Below are 20266 nucleotides of genomic sequence, written 5' to 3'. Positions count from 1 at the left end.
TATCCTCATCCAAAATCTAGACTCTTCTAGAAGATGTCTTTAAACCTAATCCTAATCCCCTCCTAACCTTGTCACATTCCCTAAACATGAGTTAAGACTTGCTAACTCAAGCCAAAGTTAACAAATATCTCCTCCTTCACCCACCCTCATTAAATGCCATCCACTTGCCTATCCCTAAGCTAATCCTAAACCATCCTAATCCATCCTCTAATCATTTGCACAATCCTAAGCAAGCTTAAAACCTTCCTAATCAAGCCCAAGTCGAAATTGCTCTCATCTCCCTCAAAATATCTCAACCATAAAACTTTATGAAGCCCACTAGGCCATAAATGACTCTTCCAAGCCCTTTTATTGCTCTTACAAGCCATTATTAGGGTCTTTATGAAGATTTTATCCCTTGAGCCTCCTTTTTTGACTCATCCTTCCCCTTTCCTCCATCCTCTCACCATGTGACATGTGTCACTCCTTGATTGGTTGTAAGGAAGCACAATCCATGTGCTCTCCTCTCATGCAATCTAAGCCCTCCATGAGCTTTTTCCCATCCTTGCATCTTAGCCCTCAATCCCTCAAGCCTCTTGCCTATAAATTGGATCCTTCCCCTTTACAAAATAACACAATCCATGAAGTAAAGTCATAATGCCATTTTAAGAAGCCATTTTACATCAAAACCATACACTCACACCCAAATTCCAACTCCATTTGAAGCCATTTTTGAAGCATAAGCTTGAGCATACATCCTATCTATTTAGACAAAGCCACTCAACAAGAGAGCTTCTTATTGAGAGAGTCCATTAATGGCTCATATTCTCAATTGAGAGCTCATCTTAGTCTATCTTGAAGTTTATGAATTTTGTTTAGTTTGTAGAAGCTTTATTTAAATTTGGTTTCTATTAGCATACTAACATTGCTCATATACAATTAGTATGGACTAAGCCTTCACTTCTACCAAGTGCATGACAATTATGAGTAATGTAGTGGACACCGAGTACCAAAAGGTCACTGAGTTAGTTCAGTGAACCTGAGTTATTTACTATTGGGCTGACTCAGTAATGTTTTCTTCACTTGTGTTTTAGCTGACCTTGCAATTATAATTATTAGAATGATATATATGTAATGTATTATATCATTTACAATTTATGATGAGAGTATTAAGGAATAAACATGTAATGTTTTTGAAGAGTGTATGCGAATCAGAGTAGAGAAAAAATTCACAGCAAGGTCAACAAGGAACAAAAAAGATTCATCAATCACAAGAGGTGATCTGTACTTCAAGAATCTAATCAGCAATCAAGTTGTAAGTCAAATCTATTGTTTCATCCTAATAGGTGAACTTATCTCTAAATCCTTTAACAAGGTAGACTTAACAGTCTTTTGTAAATCTCTTAACCGAGTGCATACTTCATTTTATGTTTGTAAATCCTCTAACAAGGTGGACCTAGCAGTCCTTTGTGCTCCTAATAGGGTAGATCACTAGAAGTGGTCAATGTCAGCCTTAATAGGTCAACTTTATACTGCAGTATTGAAGTTTTGTGGGTATCATCTCCACCCCAATTTTACTTTCTATTTGGAAGGTTTTTGGGTCACCAAATCACTGTGTACATGTGTTATGAATGTTTGATCTTTCATACATGTAGTAGATTAGATGAATGAATGGTGAATAGTATATATGGTTAAAGTGTTGAATTGTTTTAAAGTTTTGAAGTTACTGATTCACCCCTCCCCTCTTAGTAACCTGTCATATCTGAATATTTCCAACATCAATCAACATGATGAATATAATAATCTTATATGAAAGATTCTTTAAATAAATTAGTTAATGAAATGAATAAAAAAATCTATTTGTTGAAAATAAATAACTAACAACATTTGAATAAATAAGAAAATATGATTTAACTAAATGAATAACTATACAATTTAATAAATTAATGATATAAATATGATTGAACAATAACTCATTCCTTTGTAGATAAATGCATAAAATAATGATAACACAACAAAAATAAAACTTTGGTGATTGGAAGAATAACACTAGCATCTACTAAGATAAACCCTAAATAGCTAAGATGATTGTGAAGCAATACCAATTGTTTAAATAAATATATTAGAGATATCCATGTTGGTAATTTCTTTCATAGTATAATTCAATAGTTGTTTCCAACTAGTTGACAACACTTGAATCATATTTGATTTTGTAAATGCATATCTTTTACAACCAATTACATGAGCTATATGCATATTCAGTTCCAAGTGCCCATAGAAACAATCGGCCATATCTAATAGTTTTATAACCCACGATAGAAGTTATTGATTTAGTTGATCAAGAACAAGACCCAACACCAGTTTCATAAAGGTTGTTAGGATTTTCATAAAGATGGATTTAATCTTGTACAATTCTTTCTATACCTTCTATGCTCAAATTTGATCAAATTTTAATCTGTCTAAAAGTTGACCATGTGTGATATTTTTGAAGGAAATAGTCTTCTTTAGATATGACTGGTCTACAATGAGGGCTTTTATTTTAGGATTTTGTTTTGTTTTTTACATAGAATTCAGCTCTAGCTTTCCCTTGCACATCTTTTAATTCATTTTCCTTAACTTATTTCAAATATGTTCTTCATGAAAGTATCATTATTTACCTTACTAATAAATGACAATTATACTAATTCAAATACTTCTCCTCCATTGCCTTTGCCTCCTAACCTCAAATTAAATTTCTTTGCTTCTCCCTTAGACTTTGGTGATCCTATTCCTAATAATTCCAACAAGCTTAGTTGATTGTTCATATTTCTCATTCATTATCTTAATCACCACTACACCTCCTTTCTCTTTGACTCATGGATCATTGGTATTCTCTAAGTTCTTGCACTCTACCTATCAATATATTTGATTTTTATGGCTATCCATAGACAATTGCAGGTTGTATAAAGAATATTTTTACAAAAAAAATATTCTTCAAGACATTGATGCTAGGTAAATAAAGCCTCAATATCATATTCTAAATTGAATGTTTTATAAATTAGTTTAGCTAACAACTAGATGATAGTGACTCACCGTTTACTACTAGTACTTTAACTCTTGCTACTTATTAGATTCGTTTCTCTCTTTGAATATGATGATTAAGGTTCTATCTTGCTATATCAATTCTTATCTTTACTCACCTTTTAAGTGATATATTTGTATTTTTGAAAATCATTTTTAATATTAATGCTTGTTTCATCAAAGAAAACAAGTGCATATACAAGAAAAGGTCAACTAGCAACAACTATAGAATGAAAGTATGTAGAAGATTTAAAAAACAATTTAGCACACAATATGAGACCATGTTTGAATTTGATGGGCATCAATATGCTATTTCTAATATTATATTAACGTTATGATTGGCCCAGACATTGATTTTTTGTAAAGTTTGTATCATTTTAACACTTGATCATGTTTTCAAAGCTTTTCTAATATTAAGCTCATCATGATTATATGAAGAATTTCTGTCAAGCAAGTAGTTAATTTTTTCATGACTCTAACTCTTATAATTCTAATTGTGAAGCTTCTTAAATTAATTGTGTTTGAGACTCTTTCAATTGAAGTATAGTTAAGTACTTAGAATTATATCATATCCATAGTGAGTCTAGAAGTAGAGAGATGAATGAGAAGTATGGGAGATTATTTATATTATCTTCTAAGAATTTATGGATAAACATAGAAAATTATGTAAATATTGTAATTTGTATAGTATCTTATTGCTTGGTTCTCATTTTGATACATAGCATGCATAGACATCATAGCTCCTACTTCATTGCCCTAAATGTTCACTTTGAGGTTGTTGAATAGTTCTAGAAAAAAGAGAGCTTGGCATTGAATAAAACTACTTTAAGAGCAAGCCAAAAAACCAATCTTGCTAATAGACAATAATCTCTAAGGTTCATATTCTTGATAGAAATTTAGAAAGAACCAAACATAAATTTTCAAAAATAATTATACACAAGATAATCTCTCTCCCTCCCTCCCTCTCTCTCTCTCTCTCTCTCTCTCTCTCTCTCACACACACACACACACACACACACACACACACACACACACACACACACACACACACACACACACACACACATTTTTTTCAACATATTTATAGGATTTTTTTAGTACTATTTTATAGGGAACAACTCTCCAAATATGAGTTGTTTTGACAACTCTTACTATGTTCCAAACTATAATTACTTCTAATTATAAGATTTTTTGGATTTTATTAGATTAGAAATTAGGCCAGGGCTTCCTAGAAATGGATCCATTGGGTGTATAAAAATGATCTATTACTTTAGTGACCTCTTATAGACCAAGAATTAAATATTCCATCTAGAAAATCTGACCCACAATCTTCCCTTGCTGATTACTTGCTCAAACAACACATTCTAAGGCTAAATACATAGTCATATTAAGCCTAGGGCATCAAGTTTGAAGTGGCGAGTGGGATTTTACTATCCCAAGCCTTTGAAGTCTAAAAATTCATCCTACCAACTTTCATTTCACTAAAGTGAATCAATTTCCAACAATGAAATTGTAAGTTATGGCCTTTTCTTGGCTTCAAACCCTTGAAATAAGGGTTTCAGTCCTGCGGTCAAAAAAATTGCTATAACTACCTTGAAATTCAATCAAACTCAACCAAATTAATTTCAAATGAAATGTAACATAAGTATCCAACTTCACATGTGCATCATCTATTCGTACCAATTTGTACGGAGCTACACAAAATAAATTTGCTCCAGAAAATAGGGTTTTCACATCATAAAATGTTGGTTCTTCCATACAACTTGATGATCAATTATGAAATGGAAATAATGGTCTTACATACCTTCATCAAATTGGTTCAAACCAAATTTTGATGGTTATGAACCTTGGGAGGCCAAAAATACATTTTTGACAACTTTTCCAAAATTGCATTTTTGCATATTTGCAATTTCTTGTCAAATATGACAACATTTTTGCATTTTTTTATACTAATGGACACCAACTAATCCCAAACCTTTAGAATTTTTAGGAAATTCATTTATGAGGTGAAACAAATAGGTTTTCCATTATTAAACACCAAAGCACTCAAAAACCAAGAATGAGGTGTTTTAGTGATGAAGTTCATAATTAACCAGTGAAATAAAACATATTTAAGAATTTACATCTTGAAGAAGAATTAAGAGTGAAGTGACACAAAGGAGGATATTAACAAATAGAATTGTAAGTGGACAACTTTTCATTGATAATAATATGGGTGAATTTGAGTGAGGTGACCAAATTTTTCTTTCAAAACCATATGTGCAGATATAAACATTAAGTACAACATGTCTAATATTTTTGTAGATATACACATTAATTAGACCAATTTGTCTTTAAAAATCATATGTGTAGATATAAACATTAAGTAAAACATGTCCAATATTTTTTCAGATATAAAAATTAGTTACACCAATTTTTTTTTTCAAAACTATATGTGCAAATATAAACATTAAGTACAACATGTCCAATAATTTTGCAGATATATTTTCCTGTGAAGAAAGACCACATCTAGCAATATGAACCCATAACAAAATAACGAGACAATTTCTAGATTGTGGTCTTAGTTTCAAAGAAAAGTTGATAAATGTAATTATCCTTGCAAAAAGTGTAAGGGCTTAAAGAATTGATGAATTATAATCACAACATCCCAAAGTCATTGTAGGAAACATGGTCATGTTGAAGGGGCCCACAATTTTCATTGATTGGTGAATATGGATTTCCAACTAGAGGAATATGGAGGTGTGAATATCCAAGACGAGGATAACACTCCTATGGAAGAAGATGATAATGTGTTAGAGGACATGATTGAAGAAGATGGTATTGGCACAGTTGATGAAGATGCTGATGATGATGGTACTAGCACATCTAATAATGATGATGAAGATGGTCTTGATATAACTATACTTGAGAAGGCATACGAGCCCCTATACCAAGGCTCCCAAACAACTCTTCTCTCTACTATAGTGTTGTTGATGAACTTGAAGGTTATGAATGGTTTATCCAATTTAGCACTATCACATATGCTAAGGTATGCCATTTTTTTAAATTTTGATGTTAGCATATCATTACTATTCAATATTAACAACTCATATTCATTGTTGTAGGTTAATAGGTGAGTGTTTGTTATCACCATAAACATTGTGCCTCATTCGTACCAAGAATTATGTACCATTATGAATTGGATTGGAATGAAGTATCAGATAGTACATGCATGTTCCAACGATCACATTCTATATCATAAACAATATGAATTTACAATAGAATGGCTTGATTGTCATATTAGTAGATATCGGTCAAATAAAATAACAAAAAAGGTGCCTCACAAGGTTCTTTAGTACATTCCCATTATTCTACATCTTGAATGATTATTCAGGTCCACTGGCTTGGCACAATTTATGGATTACCATGTATGCAATAGAGGTCAAAGATGACATTACGTGAATGCTTATGGATGGTTTTTAATTGAAAGAGATAGAAAAAACATGGCCACACTTTAAAGAAGAACCTTGTAATATCAAGTTTGCATTGGTAACTAGTGGTGTCAATTCTTTTGGAGATATGAGAAGATCTGTTTATTCAGTGTGGCCTATTTTTGTTAATAACAATAACACTCCTCCTTGGATGTCCAAAAAGAGGGAGCACATAATGTTGTCAATGATTATACTAGGCATTTTTTCATTTAATATTTATCTAAATTAATTTATAAACAATGCATCAAAATGGTCATAATAATTATGTGATGTTTTAGCTCATTCAATTACTAGGTAAGTACCAAGTTAAAGATATGAATGTGTATATTGAACACCTTATTGATGAGTTGTTGAAGTTATGGAATGGGGTCACTATGTATGACATCTCTAGATCAATAGGACAAAGACAATTTCAATTCCATGCAATGCTTGTATCAAGAATACATGATGCCCTTGGGATAACTCATTTTTGCAATATGTTATATTGTTAAGGTCACATATTTTTGGTTTGTTATAGTTCTTAGACATTATTGTTCTATGTTTAAGTTGTCCATGGTAATTATACATAATCAAATTATAAATGATCTTTTAGGTCTTCAGACAAAGGGAAAATTTGCATGTCTAGTTTGTGGTCTAAAGATGAAATCTTGTCATTCAAGAAGTTTAGGGAAATAGGTGTTCGATGAGTTTAGGAACTTTCTCAACAATAATAATAAGTATCAAATTATTAAAAAACATCTTTTTAATGAGAAAGAAGATACAACATCAAGGCCACAAAGAATGAAACCTCATCTATGGAAGTTAGAATATCAAGTAAATTGCGGAGGTAATGTCTAGTTTGTGGTCTAAAGTTTGAAATTTATATTTTTATATTGTCTTTTATTTAGTAATGATGTAATTGATGCTCATGAAGGTCATCAAGACATCAATGAACAACTTCCTAGAGGAATAAAATGTTAGTAGGTTTACTACAAGGATCTCCTAATTGTGCATTTGTTTGATGCTATGCATATTGGAAAGAATATAATAGAGACACTATGAAACATATTGGATGGCAGGCATGATAGAGAAAAAATTACCAAATTTTGTAATGACATTCATGAATCCAATCATGCACTAGATATTTTCATTGAATCAAATAGCAATGGAGACTGCATAAATACGAGTGCCCTTCCTTAGTTATTAACGGAGCAGCAAAGTGATGCATTAAAAAAAAAAAATTCCCATAGGATTTTTTGTAAATATAAGTAGTCTTTTATCAAAGAAAGGTGACTTTAGGCCAGCGTTAAAAATACATGATTGGCATACCTTTGTCAAGCTAATCCATGTTCTCTATTTACAATATATTTATAAAATTCCATGTACTACCTATTGAATTATTTCATAATTGTACACTAGATTTGTGTCACACTCTAAACCCTTCTATCCAAGTGATTGCATGAGTTCAGAATGCTTGGATGCCAGCTTAGTGCTCCCTATCCACAAAGTGTAAGGATGCTTAAGATAACATGCAATGGAGTCTCAACTGAGCCCTAGAAGTGCATTTCTTATTAGTAAACCATGCAATAAGAGGTTCCAAGGATGAGATGCAAGAATAAAAATGTCCACAAGGAGTTCCTCAAGGATACAATGCAAATGTAAATTAAAATATATGAATATGTAAAGTGCAGCTATGTTAAACAAGATGAGAGTATTAGAAGATCCAAGCTAATTACTAAGTGATTTAAGCTATTGCAAAGAAACTAAGCTATATACAACATGATTCTTAGCTAGTATATGATAGATGAGAGAATGAGGTGATAAGTAAATTTTTTTCACAAAGCTCTTCAAATATTCAAATGATAAACCTACAACATAACAATACCCAAGAGTGTTGATCCTTTGACCAAGGGTGGAGATCAAGGTTAAAATGATGGATGATCAAGGGTGGAGTTTGAAAATGAGGATTGATCCATGTGCACACACAAGTCAACTAATAAAATAGAAGTTGACTTTCCATATAAGACAAAAGTGAAAAATCCTTTTCTTTTAATTTGAAAAATAGAAAAAGGACTTTATGTGTGCACTTTAAGTGGGTTAGAAGAATAGGGGCTTTTATTTGATTAAAAGGGGACATGCTCTTTTAATCAAATAATGAACTTAGGATAGCATAGTCAAACTATAGGTTATAATCAAATTAATTGGTTTTAGAAATTTGGTCTAGGAAAATGATGAATTAATTTAACCAAAAAAGGGGCTAATAGTCTAGGTGACCATTTTAAGGTGATTAGATTTGCCACTCTTTGACTAATGCATGACCAGTCTAGGAACATATTACATCAAAGAAAAAAGAAGCCAAGTAGGCAACAATAGAAAGAGATATCTAATTCCAAAGAATGAAATGCAAAAATAGATAGCAAATCCTGAATGTATAGCCTGATAGTGATAGTACTGAACACTAGGAAAGAGATGATGTCAAATTTCAAGAAGAATGCTAACACTTAGAAAAGTAGATAGATCAAGAGAAAATAAGAAGATCAAACATATGCTTTTAAGAAATAGATAGTTGTAGTGTGTGATGATAGAGTATTTCTATTCCCTTGGGGTCAAAATTGAAATGAGGTAAGGAAGATGCAGAAACAAGTTAGATATGAGAAAATTGAGAGATGTCCAAGATGATAGATAGATGACTAAGACCAAAGAGTGACCATAAGAAAATGATAGAATGCCCTAGTTTGACCAGAGTTGACAACAAAGGATAAAGCATAAAAATTAGGTCAAATCAAGTAGAAAGGTGATTTTAGATATGAAAATGTGAGTTGGAGTAGATATGAAGTGTAGAAATGACGAAGACATGAAGAAATGAAGATGCCCTAGTGAAGATTTAGAGACTAGATCTCAAAAGGTTAGCTAACTACATAGAAGAAGGTAGAATTTTAAAATGTAATTTTGAATATAAAGAAAAACTCAAATTTTGGTTTTGATCCCAAAAATGGATCCAAGATGTCAAAATTAGCCAGGGGTGCAAGTTTTGCAAAATTTAGAGAAGCTTGAAAATTAGGTTGGAAGACTATATAAGGGGTCCAAGTGTCATTTTCAAATCATTTTGTCTTTTGTAATTGTTGAGAGCTCGTGTGTGGTTGAGAGAGCTTCATGGCTTTGGCATACATTCTGACTCATTAACATCATTTTGAGAATAGCCGATTGCACAACCGACTAGCCAACTATAAGGTATAGGTAAGTTTTCAACTTTTTACTCCTTTTTTGAGCATTTAGGTCCCTTTTACGCATGTTTTACGAGTTCCATATGAAATATCATGCAATATTTTAAAAAGTATGAGACAATCAAATGTCACCCGGACTGATGCAAAATTTTGACTAAAAAAATGTATTGCTCAGGTATTTTGAGAAACTTTGCATAATATTTAGTCATCAAATTGTGTCACCTGATTATAGGAAGAAATGTTGCACAATCTATTGTTTATGATTTTCTTTTGATTTTTGCATGTTTTCTAAGTTTTACTAATGTTTTCCTATTTTGCGTTAAAGATGGTGTTCTCAACCTTCACATTAGAGCCCCCAAAGTTGTGGGGTTGTGGGTTTTAGAGAACCTTGATGATGTTGAGAGGGTGGCCATAGTGAGCATGGGGTTGAGTTGGGTCATGCAGATGCCCCACATATAGGTGAACCATGGGTTATTGATTGTGCTAGCCAAGCAATGGCATAGTGAGCACAACACCTTCCACTTTCCTATAGGAGAGGTGACCATTAGTTTGGAGGATGTGTACTACATACTTCAAGTACCCTACCATGGTGATCTAATGAGTTCTAAGTTTGATAATTTGTTTTTCATTTTTGGTTTTTGATATCCATGTGAGTTATGTTGATGTAGGGTTTTTTTATATGTCATAGTGTACTATGATCAAACCCTGATAGAGGGGAGGGTAGTGATGCAGGAGATGTTACCATCTTAGACCACTATCTGAGTTGGGAGTGACTCATTGATGAGTATGGTGCTAATTATCTACTATCAAGTTTTTTATGTACATTGGTGGCATAGGCTCTAGTTACTCATAAGGGCTAGAAGGGATTCCCCTTAGGATGGGGCAGACTAGTGGTAGATTTGATTGTGTAGCCTTGTAGAATGGCACAAGGACCAACCATACTTGTAGATATGTATCACGAGATACATAAGGTGGTATATCACTAGGATCACTCTTGGGCATGCAGAGCAATGCTAGCAAAGATATGGGCATGGTAGCACATTTTTGTCATCCAACCATGGGTTTAGCCACATGAGCACAGCTAGCTCTACATCTTTGGATACATAGGATTTGTACCATAGACTCATAGTAGGGATGTTAGCCACTATAGGAATATTTTTATGAGTTGAAAGAATTCGTGTGGTGGCCATGTTGAGATTGTCACAAATGGTTTGACTCTTGGGAGATAGATTACATGTAGTGTAGTAGAGCACTGGTGGGTAGGCACTCCAAGATAGTGGAGTGATTTGTGATTAGTCAAGTATGGTGGAAGTTCACAAAGTGACAAGTAGTCTTAGTAGAGATGACAACTTATTCTTGATTCCACTCAAATGAGGCATGATGTTGGTTGCCCATGTTAGACTATTAGAAAACCATCTGAGGGATAGTAACCTTGGGACTATCGTCTAGATGTAGTAGATGCAGGGGTAGACCTAGCATATTTGTAGACAGAGGCATGCATTCCCTTGGTCCATAAAGCCAAATGCTTTACCTGTAGTAGTAGGGCATGGAGGAGATGGCAATGATAGAGGTGCAGGTAGAGGGGGTAGATAGATGGAGGTCAAGAGTGGTTCTTGATTAGGGTGGAGATGGATGCAATTGTAGGCCATGAGGGAGGAAGAAGAAGAGGAGGAGGAGGTGCCACTAAAGCGATAGAGAGAAAGGAAAGTGGAGATGTAGGAAGAGTAGTTAGCTAGGGGGGTTGATGATCAAGAAGCTAAGATCTGTGCTCTAGAGGTAGAGCTATAGGCAGCTCTAGTGACCATTGTTGTGTGAGACCAACAAACTAATGGATGCATGGGTAGAGGCTGATAGGTGAGAGTGATCTCTTAGAGATGATTTAGCAGAGGCCCAATGAGAGATGGAACATCAGAAAACTAGGGAAGCCTACTATCATGGGGTATACATTGATGTAGTCCTTATAGAATGATGGGTACCTATGCACTCAAAGAGAGATGGGAGATCAGAGGGTGCAGTGTAGGCACTAGATAGGAGATAGGTTCCACCACTGGGGCCACTACTAGTTGTAAAGGGTGTGAGTTAGTCTTAGGCTGAGGTTGATAGTTTTGACATATTAGTGATTGCGCTTCATGTATTTTTGAGACAAATATCTAAATTTTGGATCTCACATTTGTATATGTATTATGACACATTTGATATATATATGAGATACTGGATTGGATCGACTAATTTTGTGTACTTGTCTCATTTTGATGGATGTTTCAACATTTTGAGCTTCCATGTGATGTTTTAGTTTCTTGCTCATGCATGCATTGTCTATGATCATGTTAATGTGTACATGAATCTCTCTCATTTGTGATGTTTAGCTCTCATGTGTATGTTATAGACTTATATTTTTGAAACATGTGACAACTAGATAGATCAAATGTGATTTTAAGATTAACCCTTTGTGATGATAGGATAATGAAGAGGTGAAGAGAAAGATCAAGAAGATGAGAAGACATGATCAAGAAGAAAACAAAGAAAGATATGAAAGCAATTAGCCGACATGTCCACAAAAAAGATGAAGAGAGAGCTCTCCCCATATGTAGGAATGCAAGACTAAGCTAGCAAAAAGAACCTAAAATGCAAGAAAATATGCAAAGTGGTTTACTAGCAAGGAACACATAATATTTAGACTCTTATTTCATCATTGTACATTTATTATGGACATCATGAGATCATACAACCATCACTAGTATAACTATGAGGATATGAATATGATTAATATTAGATAGGTATGTGGGAACCCAACATAAGCATTGAAAACATATATGTCAAGATGGCTAATTCATATCCCTCATGAGTGGAATGGTGTGGTAGATTGTTTGGCTAAATGGGCCTCTAAGCATGGGCCACATTGGAAAATTTCTAATCATAGGATGCTTCCCCTTGATTTATCTCAGATGTGGGATCAACTTGTGGATTAGGATAAAGCTCTATAGTTCTCTTTTTTTCTTGTGTTTTTCTAATCTCTTTGGTAATCAAGAAAAAATTTACCGCTCTTTTAGTGGAAAAAAAGATGGCTAATGTAGTTAGATTCCCTAGGTTTAATATAGCAAGATTACACCTATGTCAAGACATAAGTGCCAAGATAACCCTCGAGTGCAATCTTGCAAAAAATAGTGAAGGATGATACATTTGTAAGAAAAAGTATTAAGTAGGATAAGCATGAACACTTTAAACACTATAGATGAAAAAAGTATACCCACAAGCAAAAAGAAAGAAAACATATCCCCTGCCCCTAGTCTTCTAGTTCGTGACATCATCAAAAGACTATTAGGGAGGGAACACAACAAAGAAACCATCATAGACATCACATAATGTAGATAAAGTTCATCATAGCTTAGTCATTTAATTGTTTAAGTGTGTGTATGTAAGTCACTTGGCCATTTCTTCAAGACTTGATTCTGATAGTGAGAATTATTGTGACATCGAAGATTCTAGGTAAACTATTTGAAAAAGTGTTGAAAAACACTAGGTGTCAAAAGGTGTAGTGTTGAGAAACATTGTTTTGTAAGTTTCCAAAGAAACCCTAATACACAAGGAGACCTCAAATAGGCTAAGCAATTTTTCCCTCGAGACAAGGACATGAGACAATTTTGAGCTTGGAAATGTGTTGTAGAGTGGGTGATTGAGACTAAAAGACATAGGTGCAAGGGTCTCAAGTAGAACTTGTTTCCAGGTTTTCACCAATTGGTAGTTTTTTTCAAGATACTTTTCAATTTTTTTGTATTCTTAATTTTTTTTGGTGACACATCAAAGCACTTATTGCTAGGTTTTCACTAAGAAAATCATTTTTTAAGGACATTTTTTTTACTCTTAAGGATTTTTTCATATCAATAGATATGTACAAGATAGTTGAGCTTTGAGCCTCTAAGCATAGAACTTCTTCAAATGTAGGACATTGATAGGCTCTACAAGTTCTTCTCCTTCAAGAATATATAGTTGATAAGCACTAGACTCAAATATTATTGTGATAATGTATGGGTCTAACTAATTAGGTTCAAACTTTCCCTTCTGCTCTCTATGCTATTGATTTTTTGGATTCTCTTTAACCACAAGTTCCCCCATTTGAAACTCATAGGAATGAACTTTCTTATTCTATTGAGTAGAAATGCACTTTTGATAAGCCCTCATGTGATCAAAAGCAACATTATAGCATTCATCAAGAGTCTCTAGTTCATGTACTCGCATAGCCCTATGGTCATCATCAGTTATCAACCCACGTAAGGAGGCTTATAATGAGGGGATCTCTACTTCTAATGGTCGGATGGCCTCAGAGCCATAGACCAAAGAAAACAGCATGGTCCCCATAGGATTGTGTATCATACTTCTATAGGCCCATAGTGTTAAATTAATCTATAAAATCCAATCATTTCCTAAATTGTGGACTATTCTGTGTAAGATTTTCAGCAATGTTTTGTTGGAGGCCTCATCTTGGCTATTACTTTGAGGATATTAAATTGAAGACTAATGTTTTTTGATTTGTAATTTATTGCATAGTTGTTTGAGGTCTTTGTTCTTGAATTTTCCTCCATTATTAGTAATGATGGAGGAAGGAATGTTGTAGTGACAAATATGTGATTCGGTATAAGCAGGGCAACATGTTTTCCTATAGTAGTAGATAGTGGCACAACCTCAACCCATTTGGTGAAATACTCAATTGTTGTAATGATGAACTTGTGTCCACTAGATGAACTTGTATGAGTTTTTCCTACCAAGTCAAAGACCCATTGTTGAAATGGCCAATATGTCACAAATGGAATGAGCTCACATCCAAGAGCATGAATTAAGTTGCCATGAAGTTGACATTTCTTACATGACTTAGCATAATAGACAATGTCAGCTTGCATGGTTGGCCAGTAATATCCTAACCTAAATAATTTTTGAGAAAGAGCAAGGCCATTGGAATATGCCTTACAAATGTTTTTGTGGACTTTAGAGAGTTCCTTTTTGGACTCTTCTAGCTCTAAACACCTAAGCAATGTTCTATCTAGACCCTTCCAATACAAGTCAATAGAGACCAAAGTGTAATGCGAAGCATTGTGAAGGAGTTGGCACTTTTGGTTGCATGTAAGGGTTTTAGGAATAACCTAATCATGTAGATAAGAGAAGATAGCTACATAGTGGGAGGAATCATGACCTATAATAGTGCACATCACATGGTTATCCAAGAAATCATAAGTAGGATGAAATAGTTCTTCCACCAGGAATTCAAATTGCAATTCATGCTCTTGTAGTCGGAGGATAGATGCTAGTGTAGCCATAGCATCGACACCCTTTCTTTCTGCTCTAGGAATTTGCTGAAATGTCACAAAAGTGAAATAGTTCCTTAAAGAGTTGATCAACTTCTTGTTAGGTATCAACTTGTCATCCTTTGTTTGACATTCATTATTCACTTGATTTATAACAAGTTGGGAATATCCATAGATGTACAATTTAGTAATTCTCCATTCAAGGGTCATTTTGATCCCATTTGTTAATGCCTCATATTTTGCAATGTTGTTTGTGCAAGGGAATAAGATTTTGTATGATTTAGGGATTGTATAACCATTAGGGGAAATAAAAAAGACACCTTCTCTAGCCCCATTCTATGTATGAGAATCATCAAAGAACATTTTTCAAGTTCTCTCATTGTTGTACATAATTGAGGCATCTGGAAACTCAATTTGCATGGGCATTGTATCCTCTTGTGGAAAATCATCCAATTGGTGTGCTATGGTATGTCCCTTAATAGCCTTGCATTTGACATACTGTATGTTAAATTTTGAAAGAATCATCATCTATTCATCTAGATGACTTGTAAACATAGCTTTTCTTAACAAATATTTTAGAGGATCAACTTTAACAATCAAGTGAGCTATATGGGCCAAAATGTAATGTCAGAGTTTTTTAGAAGCAAAGACAATTGCAAGACATGCTTTCTCAATACTGGTGTAGTTCATTTTTTAAGCCACCAAAGTTTGACTGATGTAATATATAGCATGTTCCTTACCAGTCTCATCATTTTTTGCTAATAATGCTCCTAGAGAAGAAGTTGTAGATGAGATATACAAAATCAAAGGTTTTCCTAGAATGGGTGGCATAAAAATTGGAGGTTTAGCCAAGTACCCTATTATAGACTTTGTTGAAAATCTTCATTCTAGACATGAGTAGAGCCTTTACGCAAAGTCTTGTTAAAAGATTGAGCTTTATTAGCCAACTAAGAAATGAATCTTCTAATGGATTGTAGATGTCCTTTTAGACTTCTAATTTGAACGATGTTTCTTGGATGAGGCATTTCCATGATAGCTTGGACTTTTTTAGGATCAACCTCAATGCCTTTTGCTAATATAATGTAGCCTAGCAGTTTTCCAGATTTGACACCAAAGGAACACTTTTTTGGATTCAACATAAGTTGAAATTTTTCCATACAGTCCAATATTAGACTAAGGTCTTCAAGATGTGTGTCCCATTTTCTAGATTTAGCTAGTGTGTCATCAATGTAGTCTTCCATATTTTTATGCATATATCATGGAAGATGGTGGTCATTACTCTGCGATAGGTAGCACCAACATTTTTAAGTCCAAAGGGTATAACATTCCAATAGAAGGTGCCCCAGTCACATGTAAATGTTGTCTTTTCAAGATCAATTGGAGCAATCTCAATTTTATTATACCCAAAACATCCATCCATTAGGAAGTACATCTCATAACCCATTGTCATATCCAATATTATGTTGATGTTGGGTAGTGGAAAATTGTCCTTAGGGAATGATTTGTTCAAATCTCTAAAATTATTACAGATGTGAATGGATTTGTCATGTTTAGACATAGGTATAATTTTTGAAATCTACTCCGCATAATCAATGGCTCTAATAAAATTTTCACTTAGGAGTTTTTCTAACTCCAATTTGACTAGGAGAGCCACATGTGGATACATATTTCTCAATTTTTGTTTAACATGTTTTACACTAGGAGAGATAGATAAATGATGCATGATTAAACCTATATCAATTCCTAGCATGTCTAAGTATGTCCATGTAAAATTGATCTTCTTTTCTTGAAAGGACTTGGCAAAACTCTCATTTTCTTTAGTTGACAATGACTAAGCCACATGGATAATTTTAGGAGATTCCTTTGTCCCCAAGTTGATAGGCTATGGAGGTTTATTGAGAACCAAAGATCTATCCTAAAAATAGCTAGGCAGACTACTAAGTACCTCATTTGGAGGCACCTCAAGGAGGTTTTCACCATTGGATATGTCTTTGTTTTTACATTTTTTAGGTTTAGATACTACCACAAAGTGGTTTTCACCATCTAACCATTTGTTTTTTCTCTTAATTTCATGATTGATGTACTTGATATTTGATTTTGTCATGTTAACAATAGGTTCACTGGTGGAAGAAGTGATAGGTTCAATGGCATTTAGATAGCAAGCAATCTCATAGTCATTTTGAAAAGATGATATTTCAAGTCTTTGATGTTGAATAGACTAATTTATGAGATCGGTGTGAATAAAGGAAAATGATGTGGAAGCTTTGAGGTTATTGATACGAAAGGAGTTATCTTTGGTGACATGTGAAGTTGAGCCTATAGTGAATGTTGCAAAATAATCTAGATTAGGAATAGGCCTAGAGGGAGCAACATGATCCACTAGAGTTGTTTACAAACCAAACTCGTCTAACCCTACACTAGACTCATTAACTACATTTGATTGGGTAGCATAGGTGCAAATAACATCCGCATCTAATTCAAAAGATGTAGTTGATAGGATTTCCCATGAGAGTCTTTCCTCTAATCTCTAGCAATTAAGTGAGCAATGTTTTGTCTAATCCTTCCTCTTTTTATGTCTTCATGGTTGGATTCATCTTTTTCCTTCTATCAAGAAGTGAAAGCTTCAACATCATTGTGGATAGTAAGTTTTTTGTCTCCCCAAAGGAGAGAGGTGAAAGACATGGAATCCTTATCTTGCAAAGTGGCAACAACAAGGGAGGATCATCATCCTCTAATTCTCTAGACATGAGTTTTTTTCAATCAAATGTTGGTATTTAATATTCTATCCCAAAACCTAGGCCAACAATATCTCGAGTGTCACGACCTTGAGTATGACTTAAAGGATTGACTAGAGCTTTTTTGTTACTAGTTAAGGACTCATGGCCCTAATAGCCCATGTTTGTGAAAATTTTACATCATTTTCCATAGCATTTAGGAGATATGGGAGTGGTGATTGTGACTTCCTCCTCATTTGCCTCTTCCTTATATATCCAATATTTGATCACTTGTTCTTCTTCTTTTACTTCTAGGGGAGTTGAGGATTGCATGAAGGTGCCAAAAAGATTCATTACAAAAGTTGAGGGCTTCTTATTAGTGGAAGGTTTCCCATAATATTGAGGGGAAATTGGTGAAGTAGCAATAGAATCTAGAGTGTACTCAACCATGCCTAAGCTCATCATTTTTAATTTCTATTCACACTTTGTAAAGGATGGTGTTAGCTCATGAGAAGAGTGATTATCTGGAACCAATGTTTCTATTGTAGATAATGTGTTGATAGAAATTGATTTATAAATGGGGATAATTATCTCAGTACCATTGAAAGGGAACTTGATGTACTGATGATATGTAGAAGGTATTGCTTGCATGTCATGAATTGACAATCATCCTAATAATAAATTGTAGGCAAGTGGTATGTCTAGGACTTGGAAAACAACATCTTTCTCAAGTGAACCAATTCCTATTGGAAGCATAATGAGACCTTTGGAAGGTCTTTTGAATTCATCATAGGCTTTGATAGTAATTTAAGCCTAGGGTCAATGGAAAATTTAGACATTCCTAATTGTTGAATCACATTGAATGAGATGACGTTCAACCCTACACCATTATCTATCAAGACTTAGTGAACACAAGCATGAAATATTTGGACTTTGACATAAAGGGAGAGATTATGGGGATGATTAAGAGCTCAGTCATCTTCTTCAAAAAATGTAAGATAGTGGGGTGAAGAGATATGATTTACCATAGCATGAAATCATTTGGTGTTAATATCCATGGGGATGTTGGAAGAACATAAAGCTTTTTCAAGGATGTCCTTTTTCAAAGGAGACAACTATAATAATTCAAAAATGGAGATTTGAGCTAGGGTACATTACATGTGACTAACAAGGTCATATTTGGAGATTGTTGAGGTAGTTTCTTGTTTGGATGATGATGCATTCATAGGATCATTAGCAACTTTTAGGACAACTTCAGATTGCCCCCTAGTGACAATGTTAAGTGGTTCACTTTGTGAAATGAAGATTCAGCCACTCTAAGGACCACCTTAGATTTTGTATTCATATGTTGTTGAGGAGAATTTCATGTTTTGAGGACAAACATAGGTCTTTTATCCTTAGCATCATAATTGGGCTATTTTCCATTATTAGAACTTTTCATGCATAGATACTCAACACGTTCAAGTATATTGATAATGTTATCTGTGTTGGCATAGGCATAGTTGATCTTAGTATCATGATTCTTCTTAGGAGCCTTGGAAGTTTCATCTTTCTCATATTTGGGCAAGGGTTTCTTGAAAGTATTATGTTCATAATTTTTGATAGGACCATCCACGACAACTTTACTAGCCTCTCTGGGATCTTGAATAACATCTTTGAGTTTAAAATAGTGTTTAGTGTTATGACCTTTTCTTCTATGGTAACTACAAATATGATCCTCTCAACCCTAAGGAGGTCTAACAGGTGGCTCATAGGGGAGAGAATTATCTGGTAGTGTAACCATCTTGTTTTCAATCAAGGTTTTTAAGACCACTTCATAAGGTTCAACCATTGGAGTATAAACATGTCATTTTTTGGTAAATTTAGAGCTCTTGTCAGATGCTTGTTTTTTCAAACCTTCGTGTTGTTTTTTAGCATAGATGGCATTAGAAAGGTTAAATAGAGGTTCCTTAGTCTTAGGAGTGTCCACTACTCTGTCATTGACAACATATATTTTTTTAATTCCAAGGTTTGCCTTTGTCTTTGCCATTTCCATTGCTATTTTTGTCTTTGTTTATAACAATATCGCCCTTTTTGATAGCAACATCCTCAATGCAATATGAAATATCAACCATGGCATTAAAGTTTGTGAAAAACTATTTTATTAAGTCAAAGTATAGTTTAGGTACAAGCATGTTGACAAAAATGTCAATTTTGTTAGCTTCAAGAACTTGTCGACAGTACCTAGAATATAGAGATCTCCATCATTGAAGGTATGTTGCAAAAAGTTCTCCCAATTTTTTTTTGATTTGGCACAAGTCCAACATACTTATGAAATGTTGAATGTTATAAAAGTATTATTCGAACCACTCCAAAACTTATCCTCTTAGACTGCTAGGAAAAAAATGCATATGGTAGAGGTCCTCATGCATTAAAACCATGCTAATAGCATAAAAATACCTCATGTGATCATGAGGGTCACCATTTCCATCATATTTTTCATATTTAGGAATCTTAATATCCTTAGGAAATGGTGGCATGTATAAAATCCTATCAAATGGAAC

Source organism: Cupressus sempervirens, chromosome 6 (genome assembly GCF_028749045.1).
Source record: "Cupressus sempervirens isolate cs-2001-9-10 chromosome 6, ASM2874904v1, whole genome shotgun sequence".
Lineage (NCBI taxonomy): Eukaryota > Viridiplantae > Streptophyta > Pinopsida > Cupressales > Cupressaceae > Cupressus > Cupressus sempervirens.
Note: the sequence above shows the minus strand (reverse complement) of the source record.